The sequence below is a fragment of the Mesoplodon bidens genome (assembly GCF_964165515.1).
Source record: "Mesoplodon bidens genome assembly, chromosome: 4".
NCBI classification, from domain to species: Eukaryota; Metazoa; Chordata; class Mammalia; order Artiodactyla; family Ziphiidae; genus Mesoplodon; species Mesoplodon bidens.
The window spans coordinates 50533258-50549954 of record NC_138160.1 but is presented as its reverse complement, the minus strand read 5'-3'; the positions used below and the strand labels follow the sequence as shown (position 1 = coordinate 50549954).

The window sequence follows — 16697 nt, the reverse complement described above, 5'->3', positions numbered from 1 at the left end:
TGCCCCAGTGTGACAGAAGCTATACTCCAGGCAGAATGAGCCAAGAACATGGGGCTCCCCCTCTCACTCCGGCTCTTAATCTAGGGCTACAGTTTATCCCCAAAAAAGCAGACAGCTAGCACTTCTCATCTAACTGAGCTACATACTGAAGCTCTATTCCAGACAAGCACAGCCAAAAGGTCTGGGGTACTCTTCTTCCACCCAGGCACCAGTCATGGGGCAGAAGCTCTACCCCAGGCGTATCAAGCCAAAAACAGTGGACCTCAATCATGTCCACCCCAGCGTGCTCAGCCAGGAACAATAACAGTTGGAGATTTCAATACTCCACCTTCAAAAATGGAGAGAACATCTAGAAAGAAGATCAATGAGGAAGTATGTCTTGGGAATTCACTGGCAGTCCACTGGTTAGGACTCCACACTTTCACTGCTGAGGGCCCCAGTTCAATCCCTGTTCAGAGAACTAAGATCCCACAAGACACACGGCACAGCCAAAAAAAAAAGAAAAAAGGAAATATGTCTTGAACAACATTATACACAAACTTGACTTAACAGATGTTCCACTCAACATCAGAATGAAAGCAACCATTCATCTCAAGTGCACATGAAACATTCTCCAGGACAGACCATATGCTAGGCCACAAAACAAGTCTTGACAAATTTAAAAAGGTTGAAATCATACAAATATGTCCTCAGATTGCAATCAGTAACAGAAATGTGGGAAATTCACACTTCCAGATTTCAAAGTTTACTACAAAGCTACAGTAATCAAGACAGTGTTGGTACTGGCAAAAGGACAGATATACACATCAATAAAACAGATTTTAAAGTCCAGAAACAGGTAAGTCAAGTGATTTTTGACAAGGGTGCCAAGACAATTCAATGGAGAAAGAATAGTCTTTTCAACAAATAGTGCTGGAACCACTGGATATCCACATGCAAAAGAACAGCTGGACCTCTTCCTTACACCATAGACAGAAATTAACTCCAAATGGATCATAAAGCTAAGCATAAAGAGGTAACTCTATAAAACTCTTAGAAGATCTAGGAGTATACCTTCATGACCTTGGGCTAGGTAAAGCATTCTCAAATATGATACCAAAGCACATGCAACTAAAGTAAGATCAGTTAAATTCATCAAAATTTAAAACTTTACCAAACAATACCATCGAGAAAATAAAGACAATTCACAGGACAAGAGAAAATATTTGCAAATCATATACCTGATAAGGGGCTTATAAGCAAAATATACAAAGAATGTTTACAATCCAACAATAAAAAGATAAAAAATTGATTAAAAGGCAAAAGATGAGGAGAGGTTTCTCAACCTGATAAAGACAATCTACAGAAAACCTACACATAACACCATACTTAATGGTGAGAAACTCAAAGCGTTCCCACTAAGATCAGGTAAAAAGCAAGGATGTCCCCTCTCAACACTCCTTTTCCACATGGAACTAGAAGTCCTTGGTCATGCAATAAGGTAAGAAAAGAAAATAAACGGTATACATATCAGGAAGGAAGACATAACTCTGTCTCTGTTCAGAAGTGACACGATCATCTATGTAGAAATCTGAAAGAATTAACCAAAAACTTCCTGGAACTAATAGGCGATTTATAGCAAAGTTGTGGGATACAAGGTTAATAGACAAAAGTCAAATGCTTTCCTATATACCCTCAATAAACAAGTGGAAATGAAAATTAAAAACACAGTATCATTTACATTAGCACCCCTAAAAATGAAATACTTACGTATAAATCTAACAAAATATGTACAAGATCTATATGAGGAAAACCACAAAATACCAATGAACAAAATGAAGGAACTAAATAAATACTGAATAGATATTCCATGTTCATAGATAGAAAGACTCAACATTGTCAGGATGTCACTTCTTCTCAACCTGATCTGTGGATTCAATGCAATTCCAATCAAAATCCCAACAAGTTAACTTACAGATATGAACAATCTGATTCTAATGTTTACATGTAGAAACAAAAGACATGGATTAGCCAATACAATATTGAAGAACAAACTGGGAGGACCAACACTACCCACTTCAAGACTTACTATAAAGCTACATGAATCAGGAGAGTGATATTGGTGAAAGGGTAGACAAATAGATCAATGGAACAGATCTGAAAGCCCAGAAATACAGCCAACTGATCTTTGACAAAGGAGCAAAGGCAGTACAATAGAGGAAAGATAGGCTCTTCAACAAATGGTGCAGGAACAAATGAACATCCATGCAAAACAAACTGAATCTAAACCCAGACTTTACACCCTTCACAAAAATTAACTCAAAATGGATCATAAACCAAAAGTTAAAACATAAAACTAAAAGACTCCTAGAAAATAACATAGGAGAAAACCTAGATGACATTGGGTATAGTGATTTCTTTTTAGATTCAACACCAGACACAGTCCATGAAAGAAATAATTGATAAGCTGGACTTCACTAAAATTTAAAACTTCTGCTCTGCAAAAGACAATGTCAAGAGAATGAGAAGACAAGCCACAGATTGAGAGAAAATATGTACAAAAGACACATCTGATAATGAACTGTTACCCAAAATATAAAAAGACCTCTTAAAACTCAACAACAAGAAAACAACCCAATTAAAAACTCAGTCAAAGACCTTAACAGACACCTTACCAAAGAAGATATACAGATGTCAAAATAAGCATATGAGAGGATGCTCCCCATTACATGTGATCAGGGAAATACAAATTAAAATGATGATGAGATACCACTACACACCTTTTAGAATGGCCAAATGCTAGCAAGAACATGCAGCAACAGGAACTCTCAGACATTGCTGGTGGAAGTACAAAATGGTACAGCCACTTTTGGAAGACTGGTGGTTTCTTACAAAACTAAACATACTCTTACTATAAAATTCAGCCATCGCATTTGATGGTATTTACTCAAAGGAGTTGAAAACTTTATGTCCACACAAAAACCTGCACATACATATTTATAGCAGCTTTATTCATAACTGCCAAAACTTGGAAGTAACCAAGATGTCCTCCAGTAGGTGAATGGATAAACAAACTGTGGTATATCCAGACAATAGAATATTATTCAATGCTATGAAGAAATTATCTATCAAGCCATAAAAAGGGATTGGGGAAAAATGTGGAATGACTTCAGTTTGAGGTGATGAAGTGTTCTAAAATCGATTGTAGTGATGATCACACAACTCTGAATATACTAAAACTCACTGAATTGTACATTTGCAGTGGGTGAATTGTATGGTCTGTGAATTATATCTTAATAAAGCTGTTATTTTCTTTTAAGTGCTCTGACTATGTAAATGCCAAAGTTAGCAAGAGACCAGGAAAAGCTGAAGAAATGAAAAATGTGGCTAGAGTAACAACAACAAGTGATGTTAATTGAGAGCAAGGAAGAGCACTTGTTTAAGAAACTAAAGCAAGATGAAAGGACATAAGACTTCTGACATAAGCCAGAGGTTCCAAAGATGCTAGTCCTATTCAAATTCACACTGTACCATTTGGATTCATTTCAGTTTCTCAACAGAGACTGTTTGGCAGGAAAATTCTTCTCTGTGCTGAGTTATAGGTTCTTTAGCATCCCTGCATAGTATATGTAAATAACACTTCCTAGGGATTGTTTTGACTCAAGATGCTTCCATATATCTCCAAATACCTTCAACTGAAAGAACCACCAGGGCTATGGAAGCATTCCCTATGAGACATCATGCAGACTGTCAAAGACTGATCTATTCTGGAATAAAAGATACACACTAAAACATATAGAACAAGGAGGAGAAGAGACATTCCCTTGCCTTCTCTTCTCTACTCCTAAAATATTCTACCTACTCAAGAGTTTCAAAGGACTTACAAACTCCTGCTTGGTGGTAGAAACTCAAGCTTAACTCCTAAACCAATCAGGATCTTAAAATACCCTTAGTCTATTTTGTAATTAGAGGAATATCTGTAATATCAAATAAAAAATACCACATAAGATATACTTAATAAAGCTATACAAATATAAAAATGCCTAAGAATAAAAGACAAGCAGGAAACATAAGATTATAAAGTGTTGTGCTAAGGTAGTCCTAGGAGTTATGGGAATTCTAATAGTCTACACATTTTACCTTTACGATGAAAAAACATTTTTTTTAAAAGGCCAAGAATTTTCACTTTACACCTACTCTAAATTTCCATGGGAATATTTGCTTGATTTCTCTTCTGTAATCCTGAAACTTATTCAAACTCCTCAAGAGTTTGAAGTCATCAAGTATTTCTCTTGTCAAGCACACACCAAGAAATCATGGCAATATATTATATATACACATTTAAGTTGATAATGTAGTCAATAACTGCACTCTCATCATAAACATTCAGGACTTGGTTTTCAGTAGCAAGAGTTGATAAGCAACAGTTCTGCCATATTACCTGGATTTGTGATGGCAATGTTTACCAAAAGACATCTTCCTCATGCAGGGTACTCTGAGTCTTATATTCTAACAGCCTAACAGCAGTTTTACCTACAAATATTCATCTCTAAAAATTCTTACTATGTGACGTTCATAAAAACAAAAGTTTAAAACGTTTAACAGTCTGAGAAAAATGAAACTAAGAAAAAAAATTCTGATTTATTATTTATTTTCCTTTAAGCTTCACATACATATATACTGTACACTTCCATCATATAAAAGGAAAATAAATTTGTGTTTGTTAGCAATATCGTGTTTATCTTTAATTTCACTTTGAAGTATTTTCCATGAAAGTTTCCACATCAACTTGTTCCTTTACAAGATAACATCCTACTAGATCTACTATTTCTAAAGATGTAGAAATAAACTGATTAATCTGCAGTGCCACCTGATGGTAAGAAGTAAGTAGCACATCCCAAAGAGGATGTTCTAAGCATCCTCTTCCCATCAACGACAGGGGAAGTGAAGGACACTGGAATTCTCAGTGACCACTTGGTCAGGACAACCATCTGCAAAGTGACAGGACAACCTTACAGCAAGTGTTTTCAGGGTTCAGGAAGTTAGGGCAAAGAATGCTGAGAAAAGCACTCCTGAGGGAAAGAAATGAATGGGAGCCTAAAGAATAATGTAATACAAGATGGGATTGAAAACATGAAAATGAAATCTTCACACTGAGGCAAAACATGACAACAACCTTACAGCACTGTCTCTACTTCTGTACTTAAATACTGCATCATTAAAACTACTCTCTTCTCGGGAATTCCCTGGCAGTCCAGTGGTTAGGACTCTGCACTTTCACTGCCAAAGGCCTGGGTTCAATTCCTGGTTGGGGAACTAAGATCCCACAAGCTGTGCAGTGCAGCCAAAAAAAAACCAAAAGGAAGATTAAAAATACTCTCTTCGGGACTTCCCTGGTGGTGCAGTGGTTAAGAGTCTGCCTGTCAATGCAGGGGACACAGGTTCGAGCCCTGATCCAGGAAGATCCCACATGCCACGAAGCAACTAAGCCCATGCACCACAATTACTGAGCCTGTGCTCTAGGGCCCGCAAGCCACAACTACTGAGCCCGCGTGCCACAACTACTGAATCCCGCACGCCTAGAGCCCGTGCTCCGCAACAAGAAAAGCCACTGCAATGAGAAGCCCGCGCACCACAACGAAGAGTAGCCACCACTCGCCACAACTAGAGAAAGGCTGTGCACAGCAACGAAGATCCAATGCAGCCAAAAATAAACAAATAAATTTATTAAAAGCAAAAAATATTCTCTTCTCTAGCAAAAGAAAATGTGAGATGAAGACATAAATATGTTTGAGCTTTACACAAAATAAATATGACAGAACTTAAGAAAATGTAATATTCATAAGCAATATTGTAGCATAAAGGAGACTGAGAAATTGTAGAACAGACAGAGTGATATGAGGAGCGGGATGAAATCACCTACGGAGAAAAACATGCAGTAGTTTGACAGAAGGACATTTGACAGAAGGACAAATATTCAGAAAGAGGAAGAAAAGCCAGATACAAGCCATTGAGACAGTGGCATAAGAACTTGAAAGCTCCAAATTTCCTCCTGGAAGAACAGGTACTGGGCAAATAAAAACTTGAATGGCGAGTAGCCCTTCTGGTGAAATGTATAAGCAATATAGTATTTACCATGAATCACTGGAACATATCCTACAGAGAGATGTGAGGAAGATGTCATTTTTTCAAGGATAGTTAAATTCCTGCAAGTCAAATCATGATCTATAGCCCAAGTCTACGAAAAGAATAGTAAGAGGCAGAAAACATTCTTGAGGAATTATGGATAGGAAGTATTACAAAACTGTTCAACTGCCTGGAATCAAAAGCAAACTAGAGAAAGACAATGTGTCAAAGAAAGAAATGAACTTCTGTGAAGACCAGGGGAAGAGTTCGAACTCTGAGAAACAAATCTTAAAGCAGTTTGCCAAAAAAAAAGTTAAACCTGAAAATGACCAAGCTTCTAGACAGCACGACCAATGTAGTTAGAGAGGAAGTAGGTGGAGGTAAGATGAAATAAAATTGACCATGAGCTGATAACTGTTAAACCTGGGTGGTGAGTAGATAAGGGTTCATGATACAATTCCATCTATTTTTGTGTATGTTTTTTAAAGTGGCAGCTAATAGACCATGATACAGAGAATACTAAAGCTGCTGACATCAGCCGCTCTGGAAACTTTTAAATGCACTAGATAGTAAAGCACTCCTTCCTCCACACCACTCTTCTACATAGAACATACTTCTGTTATTACATCTATTTCCTTTTGAGTCCCATCTACAAAATCACGAGCTACTTAAAGGCAAATATTGTGTCTTATTCATCTATACGTGCGAGCACCTAATACAGTGTCAGGGCTATAGCAAATGCTCAGTAAATGTTTGATGAACTGAACAAAGCAATAATGTGATTGTAATTTCTATGAGTGGAAGGCAGGCTTTTGGAAATGATGAAAAAGAGGTCAAAGAAACAACAATATTTCTGGAAGTACAGAAATTACATCACAGTAAAGAGAGAAATATCTATAAAAGATACTACGAAAGTAAACAGTATGGTGAAGAGCTAAAAAAAAATTAAGGAAGGAATAAATGAATGAATAATTCGCTCAGTATCTTCGCCTACTGAAATGAGGCACATTGAGCCAATAAAATTTAACAATGCTTTTCACTGGGAATATCTAACATCCTCTGTTCTAATCCTGTTCTCTCAATCAGGTTTCTGATACTTATTGGCCTGTCATTAGACTTTTCCACATTCATTCATTCATTCAAATATTTATTGAACACCTACAATGCCAGACATTATTCTAGGCACTTAAGATACATCAACGAACTAAAAAGACAAAAAAATCCCTGCTCTCATGGGGAGTATATGCTAGTGGGTGGAGACAGAGAAGTAAATTATACAGTATGTAAGAAGACAGTATACAGTGCCAGAAGACGGCTGTGAAACAAGTCCTGTCCAATAAACCCAAGTATTCATGTCGTACTGGGAGTTTTTAGTAAAATGGCATTGATAAACTTCAATAAGTCTCTTGCCTGTTTGGTATACATGAGAGTCCCCCATGACTGAACACCTCCTCATAGGAAAAGTTAAGGAGCTTATCCTAAACAATAGTGACACCCACCAAGGTAGTGTCAGCAGTGAGGCCCCAACTAGTGTCACCACCAACTTCTTTGACATCTCTTTAGGTGAAAGAAAAAAATATACAACTGTATAAAAACTACTAAAGAACAGTAATTATGCTTATTGGTTTTAAAGTTCCTTCTCTGATATCAAAGAAATAGGAAGGAAAAGCTGTAGGCTTGATTTGGGGAAGATACTGTTCTTTGAATGGCAGCAATAGCACAGCCTAAATTTAACAGACCATAACTGACCAAATTTTAGTCAAAACTTTTTGCTAACTGTTAAGGGATCATCAGTCCTCTCCAAATATACATATCTTTGATTGGTAGTTTCCAATTACTGATCCAGGATATCATACAACTCGTCTTAGAAGAATCTCATTCTTGTTGTGAGAGTTCAGCCTAAGGACTCACTTGAATTTATAAAAATTCACTCATTAAAACATAGGGGCTTCCCTGGTGGCGCAGTGGTTGAGAGTCCGCCTGCCGATGCAGGGGACAAGGGTTTGTGTCCTGGTCTGGGAGGATCCCACATGCCGCGGAGCGGCTGGGCCCGTGAGCCATGGCCGCTGAGCCTGCGCATCTGGAGTCTGTGCTCCGCAATGGGAGAGGCCACAACAGTGAGAGGCCCGCGTACCGCAAAAAAAAAAAAAATGTATAGGCTGTATGCCCAGTAACACCCTCAAAATTAGAAACTGTTCTACATTTTATCATTAAAATTATGTTCTGAGTCATTAAATAATTTTCTATCACCTTAGAGCCATCCACATCAGTTCTCTAAACAGTAAGTATATCTAATTTAAGCATTTTGTTTTACTGACCAAGAAACTGTGTCCTAAAAAGGTTGAAGAGAAAAATTGTGACTCCTGTACAGTCACACACAGGCAAATTGGTGACATTTCTGGAAACCTAGAATTCAAGTCTCCTATCCCAACCCAACACTCTCTATTGACTACCACATTTTTCCTTTTGATCACAATGAAATTAGCTGTTTTTTAAAAATCTTTAGACCTGAGAACCAAAATACAATATCAAGACTAGAGCTTATCTTCCTGATAAATTTTGTTACAGCAAAACTGAAAACCAAAATTTAAAAAATCTTTAGACCTGACAACCAAAATATAGTATCAAAAGACTAGAGTTTATATTCCTGATCAATTTTACTACAGCAAAATTGAAAACCAAAATTAAAAGTCAATGAAAATACTATACACAAAGTTAACAAGCTTTATCAGGAATTTTTTTAAAGAGGTATTACTTTACAATCATCAGATTGGCAAAAATTACAAATTCTGAAAATATTCAGTGCTGGCAAGAATGTATGTAAATAGAAACCTTTATGCACTGCTGCTAGGAGTATACATTAGTAAAACCACTTTGGAGAGCAATCTTGTCATCATGAATGAAATGTGTTTGTGTGTGGGGGTACATCCTATGATCAGGTAATATCCTATGACCCAGCAGTTCCACACTTGGTACTATAACTAAAGAAACTCCTGCATAGGCATACAAGGAAGAGACAAGGATAAGGGTGTTTGTCTTGGAGTTGTCTACAGTAAGAGAGAGCTAGAGACAATATGCTGTCCATCGTTAGTGGAACAGATACATAAAATATATCTTATCCTCCCCTTGCAGAATGTGTTCCCTCTGGCTGCAAATCTCCTGCCTCTAGATATCTGCATGTCTTGCTCTTTAGCTTCAATCCAGTTTCTGCTCAAATTGTCAACTAATCAAATAAGTCTTCCCTGACTGCCCAATCTAAAATATCTTACCTTTCAATCCAGAATCTCTCTAGTCCGGATATCCTTCCTTCTATTTTCTAATCTTCCATTTTTCTGCATAACTTTTAACTGTCTGACATTCTAATACACATGTGTTTATTGTTCAGAATCCCAATTAGAATGTAAAATCCAGACACCAGGAGATTTGTTCAAAGGAATATCACCAGAATCTAGAATTAGTACCTGGCACATACAAAGTGATCAATAAATATTTGTTAAACAAATGAATTCAATGACTACATCCCAATCTCCGCTTATAGCTGTGCAAAGTCACAAAAATGCACCCAAATCTCTGACTTTTCAAACCCACTCACAGTATATAACCTGAGTGGTTATATAACCTCCAGAGTATATAACATTCCACATTTTTTTCAACTCCCTGGCAATTCAATTTGCATTCACAGTATTCAGCAATGAAGCAGCTTCTCAAGGCCAGGCACTACTCTTGAGAAATACATAAGGGAGTCTTTGCATTCAAGTCTAGAGAGGAAAAAAGACAATTACAATATAGTATAAGCGCTATGATAAGCTGTTATGGAAGAAGGTCGGAAGACGACCTAACTCACCCTAGGAAGGCTGGGGAGGGCTTCCTAGAGGAGAGCAAGGTAGCATTTGTGCTGAGTAGAAGCTTTCCAGATGCGCACATTATGGGTATTTGTCAGATAGGTGATGGCTACATTCTAGGCAGAAGACACACAACATAACATCCTAACACTCTTGAAGAACTGTAAACAATTCAGCATGACAAAACAATGTGAGGCAGGAAATAACAGAAGGTGAAAGCAAAAACAAGCAATGCTCAAATCATTAACATCCCTATTTCCAAGGCTCGGTAGTTTGGATTTTTACCTGAAAGTGTGCATAGAAGGATTGCAGAATAACAGCACCATCTGCCTACAGAAAAAGGAAAGGTACAGAGGGATGGTATGCATTCTCAGAAGCATGGGAAGTATTTAGAAGGTTTACACAGAAGTCCAGATAATAATGATAATCTGAACCAAGGTAGTAGCCACAGAGAAAAAGTAGATGAAAGAGGTAAAACAAGATTTGTTAAATAGTAATATAGTTAAGTGCAGGAAGGTTAGCACATAAGGGTAATAACAGGGAAGGGTTAAGATTCTGGTGTCTCTGACTGAGTGATGAGCTGCATGCACGAATCACAGGAAGAAGAGAAGTAACTTCCGAAAGGGTGAGATACGTAATTTTTTTGACATTTGAGTTTACGGTATCTTAATACAACCACAATGTGTCAGAGTTGATCTGTGCTAAACAGATCTGGGAGTCATCAAAATAGATATAGAAGTTGAACTCATAAAGGATGAAACCCTTCAAGGAGAGTAGGCAGAGGCAGAAGAGAGGAGAAGATAGTATGCCAGAGTGAAATGAATATTTAAAGTGGCCAGAGAAGAGAGAATAATATACCAAGCAAAGACTGACCAAGACATGGAAGGAACATAAGGAGACTACAGTGTCACAGAAACATAAGAGAATTTCAAGGAGGACTAGTCAAAATGTCAAATGATTAAAAAGATTCCATTAGATTTCAGAATAAGGAGATCAATAGTGACCATCACCCCATCAAATTCAGTGACTGCAGTGGATTGGCAGACTTCAACACACTGAAAAATAAATAAATAAATAAGAAGGTGGAGAAAATGAACATAGACAACTTTTTCAAGAACCTTAAGGGAAATAATTACAGATAAAATTGAAGAGGAGGGCTTCCCTGGTGGTGCAGTGGTTGAGAGTCTGCCTGCTGGTGAGGGGGCGCGGGTTCGTGCCCTGGTCCGGGAGGATCCACGTGCCGCGGAGCGGCTGGGCCCGTGAGCCATGGCCGCTGGGCCTGCGCGTCTGGAGCCTGTGCTCCACAACGGGAGAGGCCACAGCAGTGAGAGGCCCGCGTACCGCAACAAAAAAGAAAGAAAAAAAAAAATTTGAAGAGGAATCTAGAGTGAAAAGAGTGTATTTAAGACAAGTGTACTTAAATCCTGATAAATTAGTACCAGTTGAAAGTAAAAGGAATAACCAAGTGTTATGGACTAAACTGTATTCCCCAAAATTCATATGTTGGAAGCCCTAACCCTCAGTATCCCCAGTACTGAAGATAAGAATTTTGAAGATGTGATTAAGTTAAAATGAGGCCATCAGAGTGGACTCTCATCCAATATGACTGGTGTTTTAATGAGAAAAAGAGACACTAGAGGTTCTAGTGCACAAAGGTACAACAATGTAAAGAGGCAGAAAGAGGGCATCTGTAACTCAAGGAGAGAGGCCTCAGAAGAAACTATTTCTGCCCTAACCTTAACCGTGGACTTCCAGCCTTCAAAACTGTGAGAAAATAAATTTCTCTTGTTTAAGCCACCCAGTCTCTGCTTTTTGTTATGTCAGCCCCAGCAAACTAATACACCAAGGAAACACTGTCCCTGAGGAGAAAAAATTCGGAACACAATTAGAGATGAACAGATAGAGGTAGACAAGTATGCAGGTGAAAGAGGGCAAAAAGCAATGAAGTTCCCACCAATGTATTGCATTTCCTCTGTGAAGCAGAAGGCAACATTATCCAGGAAAGAGTAAGGAAGGAAGGAGGTGGTGGGCTAATAACCACCATGGGAAACAAGAGTAGTTACTAAAGACACAGAGGATTATTAGGCTGCCTTTCCATTAGTCAGTAAATGATTGTTATTGAAGGAATACCTAGTGTCATTCATGAATGCTTTAGTTCAGTTTCAATACGGTGAACTCTAGCAGTAAGTAGCAAAAGAAATGCATTGCAATGAATCAGAACCTGGTTTAAAAATCTAGATAACATGTGACCTTGTGCAAGTCACTTACCATTCTGGGCCTTAAGTTTCTTCAACCAGACAAACCAGACTTGATAATCAGCATAAGATCACCTCAGATTAAAAATAAGAAGTGCTATAATGTTTATGCAGGTTTGTGCATGACCTTGGTCTTCAACTTTTACCAACCAAAGTAGTGTGTCTCAAGCTGTAATGTACATTCATATCATCTGGAGAGCTTGTTAAAATGCAGATTCTGATTCAGTAGATCTGGGGGTAAGCCTGAGATTGTGCATTTCTAACAAACTTTCAGGTGATGCCTACACCATATTTTGAGCTGCAAGGGTGTAGAACACTGATCCAGCTCAGGTTCTACAAAGCTTATAATTATCGCCTTATCTGTAATCAGCCTGATATTTAGAAAACCAAGGAAAAACACTCTAGACTCACACCTGCACAAAATGTCTTGCCATTCCGTGAAACACTCTGAAATTAACTGATAGTCCCCATTTGGTGCAGACAGGAAAAGAAAGGAATCATAGGAAAAGAAAGGAATTGCCATCAATAACACTAAATTAGGAGAAGCCCAAGATTAAATACAAACACACACACATACACATATATACAACACAAAGGTTAAAACCTATCTAATCAAATACATTTTCTTTCTCAAAATATGAACATTTCTGGAAAAACACATGTATTTATCTCTAGAAAAATCTTCAGTATACTTTAACTGTCACATGTCTACAAAGATTCTTTTGCATTCTGGTTTGATCCTGAATGCAAAAACATTCCACAGTGTCACAAAACCTAAAGTTGTTTTTTTTTTAAACCTAAAGATTTTTATGTTAATTCCCAAATAATCGTCACCTATTTGTTTAGAATCTCCAATTGTATTATCACAACTAAATCTGTTTGTGTTGAGAATTCTCTTCTGCTTTAGGAAGTGTAACTAGGGCAGAGACAGCCCAGCTGCCCTAGAGCTATAATATATCGCCACAAATCATTGCTATAATTAAACTGTTTTTTACTATTCCCTGTGCTAGGGGTTACAGGAGGTAAATTCCACAATCCTATCACAACCAACAGGGAGAGATTTTCAATCTAATTTCACAGAAATCTTCTTCAGTAACAAAAGACCTAAAAAAAATGTCATGAAATGGTTGTCTCATATCGTAGAGTCACTCTGCCTTTAATCTGAAACCTCTGTACTGAACAGAGAAGTTTGAAATAACGTGAAAACGAAATAATGAACTCCCTATCCAAGAAAAAATAAAAAATATTATGGCTGTAAGCTACTCTTCCTTATTCCCTTCTGAAGAATAACCAAATCGCAAGGACACAAGCGCACTACAACCGAGCCCGTTCAAATGGGGTGGGGAGGGGAGATCAACTGCAACCTTGGTACCAGGAGGCAATTTCGCAGTCCTATCTATCTAGCCAAGTCACTCTGAAAAAATAAGACTTCCCTCATTCACCACCATGTCACAAAAGGATTTTTTTTTTAAATGACAAATGCAATGGGCCTCAAAATAGTTTTGCTGAATCACAAATACCCTCAAGTTATAAAGCTGCAGAAGTCGCTGGGCTCGAGCACTGTCGGCCATACCTCAGCAAGTAAGTCCTCTATGAACATGTATAACTTCCTTCACTTGTTCGTTAAAGGCAAGCAAGGGTCTAATGGTCAATTAAAGCTTTCACAGTATTACTATTAGTAGCAATACTGTGGGTGCAATAACAACCTACAGTGGTTTTATACTAAAGATGACCACGTTCTCTGAAAAGTGGCACCACCTATCCCCCAAGGGCAAATGAACCACCCTAGCCCACAACGCAGCCACAATAAGCACCCTACGTCCTCATTTTGGCACCCAGTCCCTGCCTCCCCGCGCCCTGATTCCTCCGCGACCATGCTTCCCGCTCCCGGGCTGACTGGGGCAGCCTCGAGCTCCCAGGGGTCCTTGGGGTAACGGAGAGCCAAGCCTGCAGGCCGCCCTTCTCTCGATAATGCTATGCCTGGCCTCCCACTAGCCACACGTTCTTCCCTCACCTCTCGGGTCTCCGCTGCCCAGCCCACTCCTCCCTTCCGCTCGCGCGCGCTCTGGGGCTCTCAGGCCGGGGCCTCACCGTTTGGTTCGGTCCGGAATGGCCCGGCTCTCCCGCTTCCACGCTCCAACACGAAGCGGCGTCAGCTCGTCCTGCGCCCCACGCTTCCAGTCCACACGCCGCCGCCTACTGACGCCGAAAGCCGCTTCTAGGAACGCGCCATGTTCCGCGTCGCGGCTCCAAACGACGCAGGCGCTCGAAAACTGCGTCACGGACACCCGGAGCGCGTGGACTAGGCAAAGACAGAAGACGATAGGAGAACGGCGAAAGGAGAGGGAGGAGCTTTCCCTTCGAAACCGAAGGCGCCGGGCGTCTAAGGCAGCTCTGTGCGCTTGCGCAGTATAGAGAGCTGGGACCCCCCCCCCCCACCGGACGCTGAGCGACCTGTAACCATGGAAACCATAGGTCGGCTCTGCCCCACTCCTGGGAAAATCAACTGTCTCCTGGGTTGATTGAAGCTTAAATCAGAATCATTTTCCCTTTCTTATTCCAGATATCAGCTGCCAAACTACATTGTTTTACGGATCTGTCTCGGTAAAGAAGAATTATTTTAAATAATCCTACTCTCAGCAGTCAGCCGTCCCACGAATATTTATTTTTTTAAGGTCCTAAACTTGCTCGACGCTCTAGTCCAGAACGATAGCAAGAGTGGAAAGATTAAAAGGGAGTAAATCCAGTTCTCTCTGCCTCTGCTGCTAACTAGCTTAGTGACCTAAGTTTTCTTACATTTAGAAAAAAATGGTTGTACGGGAATAGTTTAGTGTTCATAAAGATTAATAAAAATAATAGATAACATTCATTAATCATTTAGAATGTGCCAGATACAGTTCTAAGATCTTCAGATGAATCATGTATTTAAATCCTTAAAACAACCCTATGAGGCTGAAGAAACTGAAGCATTAGAAAGATCAAATAACCTGCCTAAGTTCACACAGCTAGTAAGTAGTAACTAGCAGTGTTAGGTTTGAACCAGGCAATAATAAGCCTTGCATTACAAGATGCTCATCACACAAGGGCTATTTTTGAAAGTAAAAATATAAAAATTACCTAAATGACCACCAAAAGGAATGATTAAATCATGACACATGCATATATAATACAATACCAATTGGTCATTAAAAATAATGTTGAAAAAGAATCTGAAAAAGAATGGATATATATGTATGTATAATTGAATCACTTTGCTGTACACCTGAAACTAACAAAACATTGTAAATCAACTATACTCCAATATAAAATAAAAATTAAATTAAAAGATTTTTTTAATTATGTTGATATGTTAACATGTTCACAATGCATTAGGGAAAGAGTGGGTTACAAAACAATATGCTCAGTATGGTTACATTTTTGGAATAAGTATATGTGAAAATGTTAACAGGGTTTCTCATTAGTTGGATGGTATTATGGGCATGTTTTATTTTTTAATTTATTTTGCTTGATTGTATCTTCTGATTTTACTGAAAGGTAATACTTCTCAAATTTTAAATGTGCATAGAGTCACATGGGGGTCTTGTTAAAATACAGATCCTGATTCAGTTGGTCTGAGGTGGGGCCTGAGAGTCTTCATTTCTAATGAGTTTCCAGTTAATGCTGCTCTCCATAGATCACACATTGTGTAACAAGGCTGTAAGGAATATGCAATAAAGCAGGAAAAAATTACCTAATTTTAATTAAAATGAAAAAATTTGTTTAGAAGGATCTTTTCTGTTTGGAATAATGGGTTCGTCAGATACTGAAGGAAACCTGTAACTTAGAAAAATACACATACATAAAATTTGCCTACAGTTTCAGGGCACCAAATTAAGATGCACTTGGAGGTCCTAGCTTCAGCAACTATGAATGTAAAATCTAGTAATATAGTATGTACAAAACAAATATGTACAGCTGGATCAATCTCATATGACTGCATTTTGTTGCTATATTCTCATATTCTCACGTTCTTTGAAGAAAAAGACAAATATTAAATTAATTTAAATTACATGATCATTGGGCTATTCAGAACATATTTAAAATATAAATATATGTTCAGTGCTTTCCCCCCAAAATGGTTGAAAACTGAAAAGAGAAAGCAGAAAATTGATGGAGTAAATGATAAGTTAAAGAAACATTAGCCTCCCTCACCCTTCAGTCTCAAGTAGGTTCCAAAAAACAGATAAACATAATAACAATGCAAATTATTTGCCTCAGTAATATTATGATTGCTAACTTCTAAATATTCCCTATGTGCCTGTTATTGTTCTGTTTTTTAAGTGCCTGACATTGAACTGTAGACATTTCATGTAATTTATTATCCTCATCACCACCCTATATGGAGATTATTCTTTCCCTCATTTTACAGATTAGAAGATGATGCTCATATGAATTAAGTAATTTCAAATTCTTAACTGGAGAAGCACAGACTCAAATTTAGATATATGCTTTGTGG

At 38.3% G+C, this 16697-nt stretch overlaps 1 protein-coding gene across 2 annotated transcripts in view; it reads right to left on the bottom strand.

Annotated features, from left to right (window-relative positions):
* The window catches only part of IPO11 (importin 11), a 205800-nt gene extending 191348 nt beyond the window's left edge, over window positions 1–14452 (bottom strand). The window contains exon 1 of one of the 2 annotated variants that reach the window (XM_081233555.1): window positions 14217–14452. The gene's annotated coding sequence lies outside the window, so the exon portion shown is untranslated. The remainder of the gene's footprint in view (window positions 1–14216) is intronic. The other variant, XM_081233554.1, reaches the window with a different exon arrangement.
* Between the last annotated feature and the right edge of the window lie 2245 nt (window positions 14453–16697).